The sequence below is a fragment of the Protopterus annectens genome, chromosome 1.part0 (genome assembly GCF_019279795.1).
Source record: "Protopterus annectens isolate FY-2018-M chromosome 1.part0, PAN1.0, whole genome shotgun sequence".
Lineage (NCBI taxonomy): Eukaryota > Metazoa > Chordata > Ceratodontiformes > Protopteridae > Protopterus > Protopterus annectens.
Window position 1 is genome coordinate 985,049,933 of NC_056725.1, and position 19,316 is coordinate 985,069,248.

The window sequence follows — 19,316 nt, forward strand, 5'->3', positions numbered from 1 at the left end:
GGCTCATTTATATGTATACCCATGGTTCATAGTTACTTTGACATACGCCTCACCGCTTCCCTTACACAGCAGGCATCCATTCTCCTGCTGGGAAAACAACAGTACTACACTTATGACATTCCCTGTTTCCTACTGCTCTGGACCTGTGTTGCATGTCTACTCACTCCAAGGATATTCAGAACTCCTACACTTATAGTCCTCGCACATACATGTGTTTGATTGTCAGGGTGTTCATGTGCTGGTCTGGGTTTAGGCTCGGCTGACTGGTAACTAGAACTGCCCTGGCACTGTTCAAATATCAGACGTAGCACATGGACAGAGTTAGTCCAGATTTTAACTTTCTACCTGTGTTTACAGACGCAGCTGTTGGGGCACCTCTGACCACATTATTAGGTCGGCGCTACATAGTTTAGGGTGGGGAGTGGTTCCACTACATAATGCAGGGGGGTTTCCACGTGTTTCCCTTCCCATTTGACTATTTCATTCATTTATAGATACAATGAATATTATTCTGGACATCAGTTATAAATTCACTACAGGTATGCAATAGTCCTTTCTACCTGTGTTTACAGATGCAGATGTTTGGGCACCTCTGACCACATTATTAGGTCGGCGCTACATAGTTTAGGGTGGGGAGTGGCTCCACTACATAATGCAGGGGGGGTTTCCACGTGTTTCCCTTCCCATTTGACTATTTCATTCATTTATAGATACAATGAATATTATTCTGGACATCAGTTATAAATTCACTACAGGTATGCAATAGTCCTGTCAACAGATGTGACAGTTGGTTGGTGTACTTATGTGTACGGACCACTGTGATACTCGGGGACTCGTTTCTACAGTGACAAGGACAAGGCTATGACAACTCAGGGACAATCACGGACACTTCTACCATATTAGTACTATTAACTTGGAACGTCTTGACAGATTCGTAATACTACTAATTTTCTGCAGTTAAATGCGTCTATTACTCTTCAGTGTTGTAAGTAGTCATTCTCATTCCACACCTTTCCTCCAAAGGTCACTGGCTTTGTGAGTGGTTAAGAGGCTGGCCAGTTATTGTGCGAATGCTCTGACCACTGGTAGCACTGACATTGTCATATGTACAGGTTGGGATATATTCTGGGGACTAGGGTTGCCACCTTTTCAAATGGCCAAGATGGGATGTTTTCGGAACACACATCAGATTTTACAGGCCAACACATACCCACGGTCAGTACAAAGCATAGAACTTTACTTTTTTGCCTAAATAAAAGCTTATTCTTGTAGCGGTTTAGTTGCTTATTCCGTTTCTTGTAACATTTAGGTATTTTAGATACAGAAATTATTTTATGCAACTATTACATAACATATGGGACATAATTATGTCCTACAATCTCAGGACATTTGCCATTTTTATTATTTTTTGTCAGGACACAACTGCCCAAAGAGGGACTGTCCCTCACAAAGTGGGACAGGTGGTAACCCTACTGGGGACACCAGATTGTTTAGGCCAACACATAGCCACAGTCAGTGCAGGTTTAGAACATTCATTAGTTTCCTAGCTGTGAGCCTATACCTTTAGCACTTTTGTTGTTTGCCTGTTTCTTGTATGAATTATGTTTATTCTATCCTGATGTGATCGCTTTAGGCAACTGTTACATGCAGTATGGTACATAGTTATTTCCTACAATCACAGGACATTTGGCATTGTATCATTGTTGGTCAGGTCACACCTACACACACAGTAATTGTCGCTAACAGAGTGGATCAAGGGGTATCCTGTTTATGTCAGTGCCTTCATCACCCTTATATCATGTGCCACTATGCGAATGTGTGCAATATATTCTCTCACTTATTCATGTCAGGACACGTGCATCACGGGCAGGTGTTTGATCCTGGGTAGTAGGTTCTGCATGACCATCTAGGCTGGACAGTCTTGTGCACCACTACTGCACATTCCAACTTGTGTCCAGATGTCTACATGACTGGACATTGTGTCTTGATACCCATTCTAATGTTTACACAGGTTATTTATCCCATGAGGGATATCCAAAAATTTAACAAGACCGATAATAACAAGACCGATACCGACCATTCTTCTGGCATTATGAAAATGTGCTGGGGGTTTTACATGCAAGGGATACATAGTTTGCAATCCTGAAACTGCCTAGGGTGACATTACCTACTACATATGCGTAGTGGTCACTATGTGTAGATGTGCCTGCGCCAAACTAGTAGGCCAAGTATGGCTGGATTTGTGGACGTTCAGGTATGGGGGCGGGTTGTGTGCTGTGGAGGGGATGCTGGGTAGTCCATTATGCATCCAGGTGTGTTGCATTTGATATGGCCAGTTCCATCAGGACCAATCTGTGGGTGTGTGCCGGTAACATTTCTGTACATTTGTATCGCACATTTTAATATTCATATGTTTGTGGGATTGTGTTCTACAGTATGGCCTGTCTGGTTGTATTGCAGATGTGTATACATGTTTTTTTTTTTCTTTCTGCTTCACCCGCTGCTCCCTCATACACCTCCAGTTCACCTATTCTGCATACGACAGTCTCGCCTTTGAGGATTATACCATTACCCACCCCCCCACACACACACATATTCCTGACACTCCATCCATCTCTGCTTTGGTTGATGGCCCATGACACGGTCAAGGTAACACATTGCATACCCTACATATGTCAGGTACCTGTATGGTTGTGTGGGCTACCCTGCCATGTTTGACCTTCCACATGCTATACCTCACGCACATAGGTACATGCCCATACTTAACTTTCATGACATGGTTGGTATATCCGGGTAATACCCGTTCAACTGTGACACATCCTGACAAGCTCGGCTTGGACCGCAGATGTGCGGATTTTGGTCGACTGTTCTAATCATTGGTAGGATGCCACCTTTTTCTATGTCCAGGATGGGATATATTCCAGACACATATCCAATTGTACTGGACAACAAGTACCCACAGTCAACGCTATGGATAATACTGCTCCTTTCAGCCTACATGTTGCCTTACTGTTGTAGCAGTTTATATGCTCTTTCTGTTTTGTTTACATGCTTATTCTATTTCCTGTCACATATGGTATGTTAAATACAGTTTCCTATTGAAATGTCGAATGGCACTACATCGACTGTACTATAGTCGAACATGAAAGTTCGAAAATAGTAATGTCGACGACAAAAAAACAATCTAGGACTGTGTTTTAACATTGGTTGAGGTAGGGGAGATGTTTGTAGTTCTGAATAATATGGAACACCTACCTCGACCCATGTTAAAACCATTCCTAGATTGTTTTTTTGACATTGACATTACTATTTTTGAACTTCCGTGTTCGACTATAGTACAGTCGATGTAGTGCCATTTAACATTTCAATAGTAAACCGTTAAATATGGACATACCTATTGTAGGTGACTATTACATGCGTTGTGGGATAGAATTCGGTCATATGGTCGCTAGATATTTACAATTATCTTGTTTTTTGTTATGGGCACATCTGCCCAGCTGTGTACTGTCCCTCACAATATGGGTCAGCTGGTGACCCTGACCATTGGGCTGGACATACGTATTGGCGGCGCGCTAACATATGATGCGTTTCACTTCCAATTGGTATAACTAGCTACACTGCGTTGGACTATGGGCACATGGTTTTCAATGTCATTTGTTTGAAGGATAGGGACCCGTTATTCCCTGTCGTGCTTTTGTGTTTGCTTCTTCATTTTGTGTTCGCAGGAACTGTCTTACTTGCTTTGCACATGTTTCAGTATCCATGGACACTAACAGATGTGATTACTATTGCTTGCAAATTGTTATATGCAAGCATTTTAGGTTGCACATCGACAGCTGACATTTCCACGCCTCCGTGCGGCACTTCGACATGCCCTATGCACTCACGCTCCTTTCCTATGCACGTGGCTGTGGCGGCAGCCCACCTTCATTAATATGCATTTGGCACTACTGCGCCATCTTTACGCCACACGGTCGGCGCAAGCCTAATGCCAGCCTTGCGCCAAGCTTCATGAATCCCGGGGTATGTGTATAGATAATGCTTGATAACATTAGTATTCTGTGTTCCTCATGTCAAAAGTTTAATGATTTGCTTACCATTATTAGTAGTAAATCTAGACTTACTGATGATGATTGTACTTGTGCAATTGGCACAGCTTGGAGAACTGTTGTTAAATGTATTAATGTCTGGGCTGATGTGATAAAGACTAAATAGAACACACACCCAATATGCTGTAGAAGTCCAATGAAGGTAGAGCCGAAATATGGGAATGTAGTTTAATGTTAAAATGCAACACCGATAACACTCAAAGAAAATTTCATTAACGCAGTGAAATATGATAATTGCGTTTTCGTTCAACACTTCATCAGATGTAAAAATAACGTAACTACAAAGCACTATTTAAATATCAGATTTGAATAAGTGGCTTGGAGAACGGGCCTAGAACAGTGCTTATAATTAATAAACATTAAACCAATCACAATAAATAATAAGAATCATGAATATGTATGTTTGAACGTAATGCATTTGGAAAGCTGTCATATTGATCATCACATGTTAAACTATAAAAACTTTGATTAGTAATGAAATTATTCTTAAAAACAACTGATACTAAAGAATCATATATATAAAATGTGTATGTTAAAGCTAATAAATAATACATGAATTTATATTGTTAAATAATGCTGTTAAAATTGCTATTGAAAATACTGTTGAAAAAGAGGTAAAATGCAATACATAAATCCCCTCTAGTGGACAAAATAGTTTATTACAGTTTAGCAGCTCTTAGTTTTAATATAGGAAGTATAGAAAGCATATCATTTAACCAAGGTTGTTTGGTGGCCTCTAACACTATTTGCCGGTAAAGCTCAAGATATTCAAGTTTGGCTTCCCACATGCCCCCCCCTAATTTCTTTTGGAACCACCTCTAATACAACAAATACAAATAAAGCTTGTGGACATACTGTCTTATAACGAAAAAGGGCATTGTTTGTATTTGCCTTACTTATTTCATACATGTGCTCATAAATACAGGTTTTTAATTTTCTCTCTGTCTTGCCAATGTAAAATGAATTGCATATCTTGTACAAAGCAAGATACACTATTCCACTTGTATTACAGTTAGAGAAACACCTACTCTTGAGAGTTTTGTCTCTACTCTTTATTTCCACTAAAGGGGAGTTAATTAAATTGGAGCACTGGGAGCATGCACCACATTTGAAAGTCCCTACCCTTGTGCGATTAAATTGTGACCTGAAAGTACTTCCAAATTCAAAAAGGTTTTTAAAATTCCTTTCTTTTCTATATATAAATGTTAAGGAATTCTTAAAGAGAGGTTCAAGGTCAGAAATTTCCTTAAATTTCTCCCGTTCTTTACTGATGGTGTTTCTAATAGTACCAGCATTTCCATTGAAATCTAAGACATATACATCATTTCATTCATTGGATGTATCTATCTGTTTAGAAATACCTTGATGGGAGACCAACGGAGCTTCCACTCCCAATATAGGGGCAAATCTATCTGTTCTGCCCTCTATAACCTCTGTTGCAACTTGCTCAATTAGGCTAATAGAGTAACCTCTCTCCTTGAACATTTCACACACAACATCACATTCTACATGGAAGTCATATGACTAGTCCTAATAAGTTGTCCTTTTATAAGGTTCTTTTTCTGGAAGAAAGGATGACCACTAGAAAAATGTAGGTAAGAATTTGAAAAGGTACTCTTTCTATGTACTCTAAAGGTGAACACACCATTATCTTTTGTAATGTGTACATCTAAATAAATAAGTTCCTGTGTATTACAACTGTAAGTAAATTCTAAAAATTCTGTTGTACCTTTTAAATATATAAGGAAATCCTTAAACCTATCTAAACTCTCTGTCCAAAAGATAATGTCATCCAAAAAAACGCTTGTAAAGAGACCAACAGTTATTAAATTCACTGTTCAGCACATATGTGTTTCCCACCAAGTCAATATAATGTTAGCATATGTGGGGGCACATTTGGCCCCCATTGCCACATCTTTTGTTTGCTTGTAAAACTCACCTTCATAAAACATGTAGTTATTTTTTTTAAATTAACTCCATTAATATTTGGCAATTGGTAAAATCATTGTTGGAAAAATTACCATATGTGCTCACTGCCTCCTCCAGCCATTGAAGACCTATATTGTGAGGGATACTACCAAACAAGTCCACTATATCAAGTGCAATAAATGTTATCCCTTCTTGATATATGTCAGGTTTTAACAGTCTGAGAAAGTACCAAGAATTTTTGAGTACTGCTGGTCCCCTCAAGGATAAATCTTTTAACTTGACATCAACAAATTTGGCTGGGGGGGGGCTGTAATAGAGCCTTCTGAGGATACTATTAAACTATGTGTATAGGTAATGCTTGATAACACTGGTATTCTGTGTTCCTCATATCAAAAGATTTGCCTACCATTATTAGTAGTAAATCTAGACTTACTGATGATGATTGTACTTGTGCAATTGGCACAGCTTGGAGAACTGTTGTTACATATATTAATGTCTGTACTGATGTGATAAATAATGCTAGGCAAAGATTAAATAGAATACATCTAGGAGGGGAAGTATCTATTGTCAGTAAATCTCACTCAACCTCTTTTGAACAAGATAATACCACTGACAATTTTGGAATTCTTGATACAAGTAGTCAGAAATCTGATGATTCAGAGTGTACAGAATAAAAATAAAAAAAAAAAAAAAAAAAGGAAGACGCTCCCAACAAATAACAAGGAAGAAAATGAAACTGATTAATTTCTATAAAGATAATATAAATATATTCTCAGCAAACACTAACTGTTTAAAAATCACAAATATAATAAAATAAATCAGGTAGTTCATGACAGAATAGACAGTTTAATAAGTACAAGCTTTCATGTACAATTCACACTTTTTCAAGTAATTCAAAACTTCAGTTCACAGTCATATAACTAAAATAAATTAATCATATGACTAATGACATAATCCTCTTTACTTTAAAATAGGTTTTAAAGGGCAAAGCTCATTTAAACCTGAGGAGTTCTGTGCATTTAGCCTGCTAATCCATTCATATTCACAAACTTCATTTCTATTAACTATAGCACCCTTCTTAGCACCACTTACGCTTACTTGTAAGACTGAATACTTTAAAGTATGTGTTATACCCATCAATGAGCCATTTTTAGATAAATCATTCAGAGAATTTAGTTTTTATAATATTATAAACATGCTGGTTGATTTACTTTATTTTTATGAATTTGAAGTGGGGTTTTGAATTACTTGAAAAATCATGATTTGCATGAAAGCTTATATTTATTAAACGGTCTATAATGTTTATAAAGAAAAGAGAATACATGTTAAAAAGGATACTACTTTATTATATAGCACACAGATTACAGTGAATGATAATATTTTCTACTAGAAAACCTTCACTCTACAGAAGAAGGCATTGTTTTTCCAAAATACAAAGTAGAAAAAAGAGGATTGAAAAACATTACTGTTAGAAAAAAAGAGGAGAAAGACAGAAGCTGAAAAAATATGTCTCAGACTGTGGCTCTACAAAGCCAGCTGCATGAGAACTGTATGCTTAGAAATAGAATATGCAATGAAAACAGTGAGATAAATAAGTTTAATGGTGATGAAAATCATTCCTTTCTAACATTTGGTAGAGCAGATATTACTGAAATAGAAGTTGGAGATTCTTTACATCTGGTCAAAAAGATATTCTTGTAATTGGAGATTTAGTTATTAGAGGAACTGATACTACCATTTGCAGAGAAGATAATAAATATCAAATAATGTTATGCTTGCCAGCAGCAAAAATAGAGGATGTGAAAAAGGCTTTAGAATGCCTTAATGTAAGGACGCATCTGTTTTTATTCATGTTGGTACAAATTATTTCATCTGCAAAGACTTTTTGACTGTTAGTAGGGAATTTCCAGCCCTCTTAGATGGCATAGCTTGTGCAGGTGTTAGGACATATTTTTCACAAATCACATATAAGGTCATTGTGAATGGCAATATTTTTTGTGTAAATACCTATTTGAAAAAAAATCCCATGTTAAAAAATGAAAATGTGTAGGGCATCTGAGTCTAATTTTGCACGTGTTTAGATAGGATGGTGTGCATTTGTCAAGATCAGAGAAGATAATTTTTGCAGCAGATATTTTGCAATATTTGACAAACACAAGGTAGGATTTTTGCTAGGTTGAAAATTGAACAGTTCACTGATAGCAACATTTGATGCATCTCTGATGGTTGTTAAGTTTTGTATGGAAAGATTTGTTACATTCCCATAAGATTGATGTCATTGTTGTTTGTGAAAAATGGTTAAAGAACAATGACCAAAAAACAGTTCTGCCAGAATATAAATGTTTTTAATGTAACAGACATTTTAACAAAAGATCATGTGGTGGTGTTATGATAGTGACTGAAGATTGTTAAAAGATCTGTGATTATTACATGCTCAATGAAAACACCTCTGATGTAGATTAAGTAACTGTGACAATAAAGATAACCCTGAAGTTTGTAACAATTGTTGGAGTTTATAGAACACAAAAGTCAAGTGCTGATGACTTATAGGAATTCATACATTTCTCACATGAAACACAGAAGGGAAGAATAATAGTGGTTGGGGACTGCAATTTAACAAAATGAAACTGGAATATTGACTCAACAACATTCATAAGGAAATTATTTACAGTGTATGTTCAGGAACAGCAATTGCCTCAGATTGTAAAAAAGCCTACCAGGGTATGACACATACTAGACACCATTTGTGTTTTTAAAGAAATTGGTGTTGCTTCAGGATGAGTTTTAGTACCAATGATGTCCAGTGATGATTATAATGATGATAATAATGATCTTCATAATGATGGCATTATAAAGGTTACTTTCCTACTAGATAATGCGGCCAAACTATGGAAGCAAAACAGTCACTATATAAAACTGACTGGAGTGATGCTTTCAATGGAAAAACAGCAGAAAGAATGTGAAAAGTTGTGAAAGATAAATTGTTTTAATGCAAAAAATCAAAAACAAAAAATGTTTAACATCAGCATCTTGGTGCCCAAAGTCAGGAAGATATATTTCCATAAGGACAAGATATTGGATTAAGGTGAGAGTTAAAGAATATAAGAAATGGAAAAGAAATCAAACTATGATTTAGAAAAATGAAATAAACAGGTTGGACAGACATATTAAACCTAATGTGAAACACAATAAAAAATGAAGAAAATGTACATCAAGGTATTGAGCATAATATGAAATGATTTTATAGATACATAAGATGTGGTAGGAGTAAAGACAAATTGATAAACTGTGCGTAGGTTTTAAAACTTTATTCTCAGACACAACAGATTATAGATATATTTACAAAAACATATGCAAAGAAATTTGTCTCCACAAAGAGAGTGATAAATAGTCCTAGTAACATCCAGGTAACCTCAGATACTGAAACCAAACTAGACTGTTTTGAAAAAGACAGCTCAAACTGGATCCAATCAAAGCACAGGGAGAAATGGAATTAGTAATAAGGTCCTAAGAACAATTTGGCATTAAATTACAGTGCTATTATATCTGTTCTCTAATAGGTCATATAAATGTGGAAAGATTACTTATGAATGGAGACATGAACTTGTTAAACATGTCTTTAAGGGAAAGGGAAGTAGGACAAATCCCCGAGTCATACAGATGCATAAATTTGCTTTCATGCTGTGGAAAAATAATAGAGAAGGTTATACTGGATAAATTATTGGCAGAACTGGAAAGGGTGGGACTTGAAACCATATATCAACATGCATATGTTGAAAATAGATCTATTACCACTTGTAACATGATGTTCTATAACAATACCATAACAGCTATGAATAAAAAAATGTGCTGTAATGTAATTTATATAGATTTAGCTTCAGCATTTGACAGGGTCATGCACAAGCCACTAACCAATAAATTAGAACAAATAGGTACTGATGTACTCTTGATAAGATGAATAGCTGCATGACTTATAAATAGGATATGGCAAGTATCATAACGGCAATTGGACAGGTGAAATTCCAGGTTGCAGTGAGAGAGTCCCATGTGGTTTTATCCTAGGCCCATATATGTTTAGAATGTATCTTTCAGATCTATCTTTTTTATCTGAGCTGTTCTGTTTTCAGCTGACTTCAAAGTGGGTAAGCGTGTTACATGTGTTACAGATAGGGCATGTCCGCAAAAAAACTAGACTAAATTGACCATTTGGGCAGAGGAGAATAATTTGCTGATAAATTCATCAAAAACTGATTGAAAGATGAATTCTTAATACAGCCCACAGTGATTGAAACTGTAGATTATTTTAAAGTCCTGGGTATATGGGTAGATTCAGCTTTGAATTTTTCTAATTATATCAACAAATTGGTTAATAATAGTTATAGAACTCAAAATCAACAAGAGAGAACAACAAGTGGTAAAAATAATAACCAAAAACTAAATAAACCAATTAAAGAGTATGGGTAGTAGAATAAAACAATATTCATCTTTAGTGTCAAACTTTTTAATAGTACGCTTTCATCAAGAATGACTTTTTCAGAAAACCATACTCACTTGATAATACACAGTATTTTAAAACCTCACCACACCAATGACCATTCAATCCCAATTAACATTCAGTTAAAATTTAAAGCACCAAATGGTCATAAACTTTCAATTTATATACACACACACACATACACACACACACACACACGTATATATATATATATATATATATATATATATATATATATATATATATATATACAAATTAACTTGCATGACAATGTACAATATTTATGTATTTAAAAACATTAAAAAAATGTTTTAGAAAAATACAGTTTTCTTAAACAATATGGAAGCCTTACCAGTTTTTCTTATTAACTTTTAATCTTTTGCACTTTAGGAAGTATCTGATATTAATAGTTTCATGTAGCCCTGGAACTTATCTACATTAAGCCTGACTTGCCATTTGGCTTCCATACTTTCTAACTTATTCTTATAACATCTGGGTCTATATTACATTGACAAATGCTTAAATGTTCGAATCTCTAAAGGTCAACCATTAGAGATCGAGCATTTAAGTGTTCAAAAATGTAATAAAACAAAGAAGAAGAAAAAAGTAAAGTGAAAGGGTTTTAGCAGGGGGGCAAGACCCCCTGCACCCCCCCTACTTAAATATACCAACTCTGAGATCGCTCTTCAGTGCATGGCAGAGCAGAAATGGGAAATATCCCATTCCCTAGACTGTAGCGCAATCTTAGAGTTGGTATATTTAAGTAGCGGGGGGGTGTGGCAGGTGCAGGGGTGCTTACCCACCTGCTTATACCCTTTAGTTTTTTTTGTTTTACTTTTCTTTATTTTTTTTAAATTTTAAAGATACTTGAACACTTAACTGTTTAATCTCTAAAGGTCGACCTTTAGAGATTAGAACATTTAAGCATTCATTTATCTGATATAGACCCGAACATCCTCCTCTTATATATAGGAGAACGTGTTGTATAAATTAAAACACAAACTTTTTATATTTCTCAAAGGTGATAGTATGTTTATAGAGAGCATGATTAATGTCTCTAACCTTAATGGAATATAAGTGTTCCTTAATTCTTATTTCCAAGCTATGAGTGGTCATGCCAATATAAAATGCTTGGAAACCAGAACACATTCTAATGTATAATACCCCTGAAGATTTACAAGTGTATCAACCTGTGATCTGTATATTATAACCTAGCTGGCCAAAGTAATGTAAGGACTTATATAAATAAACCTACAAACTTCACATGTACCACAGGTATTCATCTCCTTATTCTTAGTAGTGAGTGGGGGGTTCTACTTCTATTTTGTCTTTCTGTAACATATTTTTAAAACAATTATACCTTTTATACACAAAATTTGTTTTTTCTCCTATGGCTTTAAACACATCAAAGTTTCATTCCAAAACTTTTCAGTTTTTACTAATAACATCTCTAATGGCTTTACTATCCACAGACATATCCAGCATAAAGGCTGGATCACTGTTTAACCTTGGTCCATCTTTAGTTACCCCATTAGTTTCATACTTGAGTGTTTTGTTACTGTTTCCTAGCAACATGGGCTTAAATAAAAATGTTCTTTTACTACTTACTTCCTCAGCCACCTTGCACAAAAATTCTTGATTATAACCCTTCTGCATAAACATTGAAATTATGTTTAAGATCTCTTTTTTATATTTGCTATCTAAGGTGGTCATCCTGGAGGCTCTAACAAACTGTCATCTCTGGATGTTTTTCTTCATAAAGTCAAGATGGACACTTTTAAAATGCAAGTAGCTATTTGGGAACATTTATTTTCTATAAATTTTGCTGTAAATTTTCGTATTTAATAAATTCCAATCCAAGGTCACATCTAGGAAATGGACATTCAACCCAACTTCGCCTAAAGTGAAATGAAAATAGTCAGAATGTTGTTTAATTCTTCCAGAAATCCATAACATTCTTTCTGTGTAACATCCATGACAAAAAAGAGGTCATTGACAAACCTTTTATAAAATATAATTTTAGCAAAATATGTACTGGTAGTTAACATAACAATTTCCTACCACCAAAATACTAAACTGACGAATGCTGAGGCCACTGCAGACCCCATTGCAACACCTCTGACATGTTTGTTATATTTTTTGTAAAACAGAAAGAAATTATTTTCCAACCCTAATCCAGTTAGGTGACTTCAGCAATGATACTGATAAATTAGAGTGAAGATGGATAATTAAAATAGGGCAGATCGCAAACCTGGCCTAAATGATATGTTATCTATTAACACTGTGCTTAAGTCTCATTGCTTGGTTAGATAATTGTTGGATTATGTGTCTGTTTACCTTTAAGTGAGTATTATATTGATCACTGTGTTTTTATACTTTGCATCCTTTAAAGGCTATGTATTGATTCATTGTTCACTGTTTGAATTGCATGATTTCATTGGCTACCTGACACTGTATATATATTTTTTTCTTTCAAATATTTTTAATGGTTTGAAGAAGTGACTTTATTGTTGTGAAAGCACTAACCAACATATCTTATTAAATGTCTAAGTTGCCTTTACATTGTCATGTGTTGGTTGTTCCTTATTGTATTCTTTCTTCACTTGCTGTGCTACTTGGAAAGGAACACACCGTTTATCCATTGTGGGTTCCCATTCACTTATAATATTGTTCTGTGCAGAATGAATCAGTAAACACTGCTAGTGACTCAGAGAGTGAACATGAGTTCTGGCAGCTGTTTATTCCTAGTGTATGTAAAATGAAAATATGAATATAAATATTTGAATATTTCATACATTAAAGGAAAATTGATGAATCCCTTTGCTGTGACACTGTGACTTTTAATATATGATAATATCTAATGCATAGATAGTAAACAGTTGTGACTCTGTATCATTAATTCAGGAAGGCACCATGTAGAACCTACATGGACTGTTACCATGTCCGTGCACATGGTTCCCCTATGCAGTGTACCATGCATATTAATGACGGAGCTTTGCCAAGGAAGAGCCGAGGAACAGGTTATTAAATCAGTGTGAGGAGAGTTGTAGTGCTAACAGTGGCTGCAGATGAGTATGAGACTCCCTGCAATGTCCTTTGTTTTATTCTTATGTTATTTTTCCTTTGCTTTATTTTTATGAATTAAAAAAAAAAAAAAAAACACGTTTGCACAACCCAGCTTGGAGCACAACAATGCCAAGCTGCGCTCACATATAAGATAGCAGACACCTACAAGACATCTAAAAATAGAAAACAGATGTAATTAATTAATTGTTTAAAGGTGTGTATAAGCGTCTTTGCATGAGGCGGTGCTCGGCACTGCTTATAGGTAGCTCAGTGGTATATGTGAAGGTACAATGAATTTCTTAATATCTTCATAGCTAAATGGGTAGACTTACAGTTTCATGTGCATTAGGTCCAGGGTTTGAATACATGGAAGGGAAAATATACATTTAATTTTAATATACATGTTATGCATTTGTTACATAACAGATGGCCTCACTGTTATGCTCTGCTCAGCTATGCTGAGACCTGCTAAGCACTGCATAAACATGGTAACGGCTGCCAATGTTTGTGTCCTGCCTGGCTCTGCTTGCCTGATTTGCGCACTGCTAAGCTCCACTAAGACTATGGTTCTTCGAGTTTTTGTCCTTCTCAGCTCAGCTGCCCTGGTTTGTGCAGTGCTAAGCGATATGGCACTTTTTTTTAAATTTTACCCAATGATATGTAAGGGCAAGAAAACAGCCTATATTAAGCCCAATAAGGGGGAATACAGCAGAAATTATTGGAGGTTTTTCTTTGACAGTTACTATGGCTGTTGGTGAAGGTGCGCACTTTCAGGCACAGTATTGGTGGATTCTAGAGTCGAAGGTCATGGTTGGACTCCTAGTTAAAAACCATGATGACTGGCTGCTGCAGGGTGGTTTCCCAGGGCTTGCAGTGTAAGGTGGAGACCTGGGACCAGCTGGCCAGAGAACTTACCAGTCTTACTGGTATCCCCCTCACAGGTGAGCAGTGTTGTCACCACCAAAATGGCCTGGGTCCAAGAACCTCATGCAGGGAATGCCCCACAAGTATGTAAGCAATTTTACCTCTGTTTTAACAATATGTAATCTAAATGTCTGCAAAGCTGGTATGCATAATGGTGTGCTTCTCTCCCAACAGCTGCAGCTGAGATGGCTCACAATGTCGAGTAGCATGCCAGGAACTAAGCCAGGTTGCGCTGTGAGTGTGGTGAGTATGGATGTAGTATGCTAACTTTAGTGAAATAAGCATGAAAGAGTAAACAATTAACTGCATTAAAGTATATACAATAAAGTTTCTAGTACCATAAATATGGAATTACAGCTGTATTGCAAGAAATTAATAATGCTGACTATAGTGCAATAAAAACATGAAACAATACCAGTAACTGCATTAAAGTATAAACAATAAATTATGTACTTCAATAAATGTAAAATTAGAGCTGTATTGCAAGAAATGAATAATGCCAACTGTAGTGCAATAAAAATATAAAGCAATACCAGTAATTGCATTAAAGTGTATACAATGAAGTCTGCAGTGCAATAAATGTAGAATTAGTGTTATATTGCAAGAAATTAATAATGCCGAGTGTGGTGCAATAAAAACACAAAAAAATACCAGTAACAGCAGTAAGGTATATGCAATAAAGTCTGCAGTGCAATAAATGTAGAATTATAGCTGTATTGCAAAAAATGAATAATGCCAACTGTTGTGCAATAAAAGATGAAACAATACCAATAACACCAAGGAAAATTATGTATATCACTAATGTCTTGTAGCAACCATTGCAGTAGAGCTGTATGCATTCAGGCTGTAAGGTAAGGTGCTGCAGTCAAGTATAACACTGTCATAGCTATAGAATGCAAATTGAATGGATGCAAATTGCATTTTTTAACTCATATAGTACTGAGCAAGGCTGTCTCTAGGCCAGTTTTGTTCACATAATGATCTGTCATCCACAGACATCTGGTAATAAAGGTATATTGGTGAGGTAGCCCACTCCATGAGCTGATATTGTTTGCTGACTTCACAGATATTTGAAACTGCTAACAATAAATTGTGTACAGCAGCATTGTTTATACTGATATATAGCTTACCTACTACCTGTGTTATGCTTGTATTTCATGCATGTGTATTCTACTGTCATAGCAGTCTAGTATAACACTGTAATAGTACTACCAGGTCATATTTTGGTTCCAGTTGAGCTCTAGGCAAATATCAGTCAATCACTAATCAGCAGTGCCTCAGTAGCTCAGTTTGTTAAAATAACTGTATATAATACATTTTGCTACACACAGACCAGGGTTCAAATCCATTGTTATGTAGTACTAAATATTACAGTAGCAGTCATGTACTGCTTACAGATTCTCTCTACACAGGAACTACAGGTAAATGGGTGAGCTAGCCCATATTATGAGTAGATTATTGTGTGTTTAGATGTCATAGATTGTTAAAATCATTAGCAAGAATGTGTTCATCAGCAATATTCAGTCAGAAATAAAATGTGTAATCCCAGTATTGCTGTATGCCTGGAGTGTCTATTAAAAGTGGCTTCAGTCAGTTAATACATCCTATGCAGATGTCCCCTGCAATCACTGCTACTGGGTTCTATTTCCACGCCTGTCAACCAAGGCATGACAGCTGTTTAGTGTTTGTAGTGTACACATACATGTCTCTCGAGTGTCACAATTTCACGTTATGTAATTAACAGTGTATAATCCGTCTGTCACAGGTTTACCATGAAAATGATTACCTAGATTGCAAAGTATCACCAAATCAGTCCACAGAACACCTTGGTAGTTAAGTAGGTCCACCTGATGTGTAAGTGCTCTGTGTAGCTGTGTACCCGCAGTTGATACTGGTTGACCCATAGCATCCCATACAAATAGCCTGAGAGGTATGTATGTGCTACATCAGCTATAGGAGACTTGTAGTAACTGTACACATAAATGAAATACAGACCCATAGAGTAGATAGTAGTACTATTGTAAAAGAAATAACCAGAAATGTTACTAATAGACTGTTTTTCTCTCTGTGACTTGGATTCTACAACACCCTCCCCATCAAAGGTGTTCACCCACCTCATGTGTCACACACTGTCTGCTGTCTTGTCTGTCTGTGAATGCATCCTCTCCTACCAAGCTTATCTCCCCTTTCCACCACATTCCACTCTCACCTTAATAAAAAAAGAAAAAAATGGGCACCTGTCCCAAAAAATCACCGCATACATAGCTCACCATTTCGAACATGTGTCCACTGGACACAAGTAATTTGGTCCAATTGGCTTGGCAACACAGTTATGTTATCCAAAACCCTCTTTCTGAGGTTTGAGAGTTCAAATTCATCTACAAAAACTGTCAAAGTGCACAGCTGTTGCTGTACAAGAAATGGATAGATATGGTTCTTTCCTACACACTTCCTGCATATCACTACATGACTGTCAATATGTTTTCCCCCAACTTGCCCCATTTCACCACTTTCCTATCTCCCCTTTTTTCTTTTCTTTATATTTTTTATCACACAGCTGCACAACACACCGTGTTGCACAACTTTGCTTAGCTCAGCTAAATAGATCTCTAATGAGTATATCAGTTCAAAACATTTAAGTCACATGTACAAAATAAACACATCTGCCATGTTTTGAACCCAAGCCCATCACACCTTCAGCATACTGCATTAACTCACCATGCCACACAGATCCTAATTAAAATATGTGTTTTCATCAATATGTAGTGATTGCCACTTACACTCATTAGGCATGTCTCATCGGAGCTGCACACTGCACTGTACTGCACAAACTGGAATTAAAAATTAATGGGAAAAATGGGAGTGTACCTTGGACTCTGGTGCAATACTACACCACTAGATAGCCACAGACATAAAATTGGATGTAAGTGAGGTCTGTGATAGCAGGTAAATGTGCCCTTCTATCAACAGCATGCAGAGAGACACCTGATAAGGCATTCATGGCCAAATACATATACAACTGAGACTCTGGTGCAGAAATTAAAGCCATGCACATACTGATGAATGTAGAAAATGTCACAGCCTCTCTGTGTGCAAATATATCTTGTAAATGAACCTGCTACAGCAGTGACTCAGTAGCTCAGTCTGTTAAATTCCTTGCATGCAGTACATTTTGCTACACACATTCCTGGGTTCAAATCCAGTTATGTGTTGCAGTTCAATTACATTAATGTGAAGAAAGCAATTTTTATCTGTACAGCTTACTGCTAAGTAATGAACTGCAATCCAGTTTTTCAAGTCAAAGACCTGCAGGTGGAGACACACTGCACATATCCATATACAATAAGTATATGTCGCCTACTACTCCGTTATTGGTACTGTTGCATAACAGATGTACCTTAATCACATGCCTCAATTGGACTGTAAAGGGTACCCTTACCCTGGCTCTGCTGTAATGACAGGGCTGCCACAGCTGCCACAGTTACATATACAGCTTGTTGTCCTCCAAAGTGTTCACACTTCCCCTATGTGTTTTAAGCACGCACACCTGCATGTAAAAGTAGCTATTACAGACCTGCCATACCTCCCAATCCCCTAGCACAAGGAATCAGTACACATCCATACTTAATGGGGGGACAAAGGTCCAGAGATAGAGACATTTTTACAGTTTGTGCCTACATTAATATTAAGTTGCTACAGGAACATCTATGCATTAGCATGCATATTCAGAGAGCTATGAAGTCTGACACTCAAATGTATGTCTTCCATTAGTGACCTCAACCCACAGTATTTGCCAGTGAATTGCCAGATGAACACAATGTCATGGGACACTGAGCACACATATGAGGTGAAACTGTGGACATACTAAATAAATCTCTACAGTTGACAGTTATGGTACCCACTCTTTGCAATACTGTAGTCTCCACACTTCAGAAATGTCCATATTAACAGCAATGAAAGGGGCCCAGGCCTATATGAAGGCCATATTAACGTGTTGCACAATCGATGTAGAGTTTGCTTGATAAATGCTTTTATCTTTTTGTTTCACACGCCGTTTGATTGGCGATTGCTATCTCTGTTAACAGCTATTAACTGCAATTCTTATGAGAATAGTGATTTTTTTTTGTTTAGTAAAGGTTGTTAGCTGTGGTTTTTTAGAAATGTATTGGATAAAGTAACCTATAACACGCTGTGGAGTTTGCTGGCTGTTATTTTATTATAGACGCCAACTCCCCCATGCATGTTTCATGCATGCATCCTCCTCTCAAGTGTTTATAGCACTCTGCATCCCGACACTTGCCTGTCTATTTTAGAGTGCCTATTCCGCTTCAGCAACCTGTATTAGAATTAAATAAGCTCTTGTTCTATGTTAAATGAGCTATACCCAATTGGTGGGCAACATGGTAAACCGAGCATTCTAAACGCTTGATTCTGTTAAATGCGCCCTCCTTATGCCAGTCTCCAACCACTCATTACAAAACGTGTGCTTCCCTCCCAAAGTAGTCTTCCGGAGGCCATACAAAGCACACTGCATTACCCCTAGCCTTTTCTTTTTTTTGTTTTTATGTATTGCCTAAATGTTGCATAGAGCATACTTGAGCACTTCTATATCCTAAATGGCTAACTCCATTTGTAGCTAACTACTAGCTGTCCTGTCGATTTATTTTTACTATTATTGCTACATGTTGTTTGTCTTTACTGTTAATGTATGCACAGTAACTGCCTATTACTGCTACTAGCTGTCTAGGTGTGCTTTACATTTCTAAAATACTACTTCTCTTACATCTTTCTCT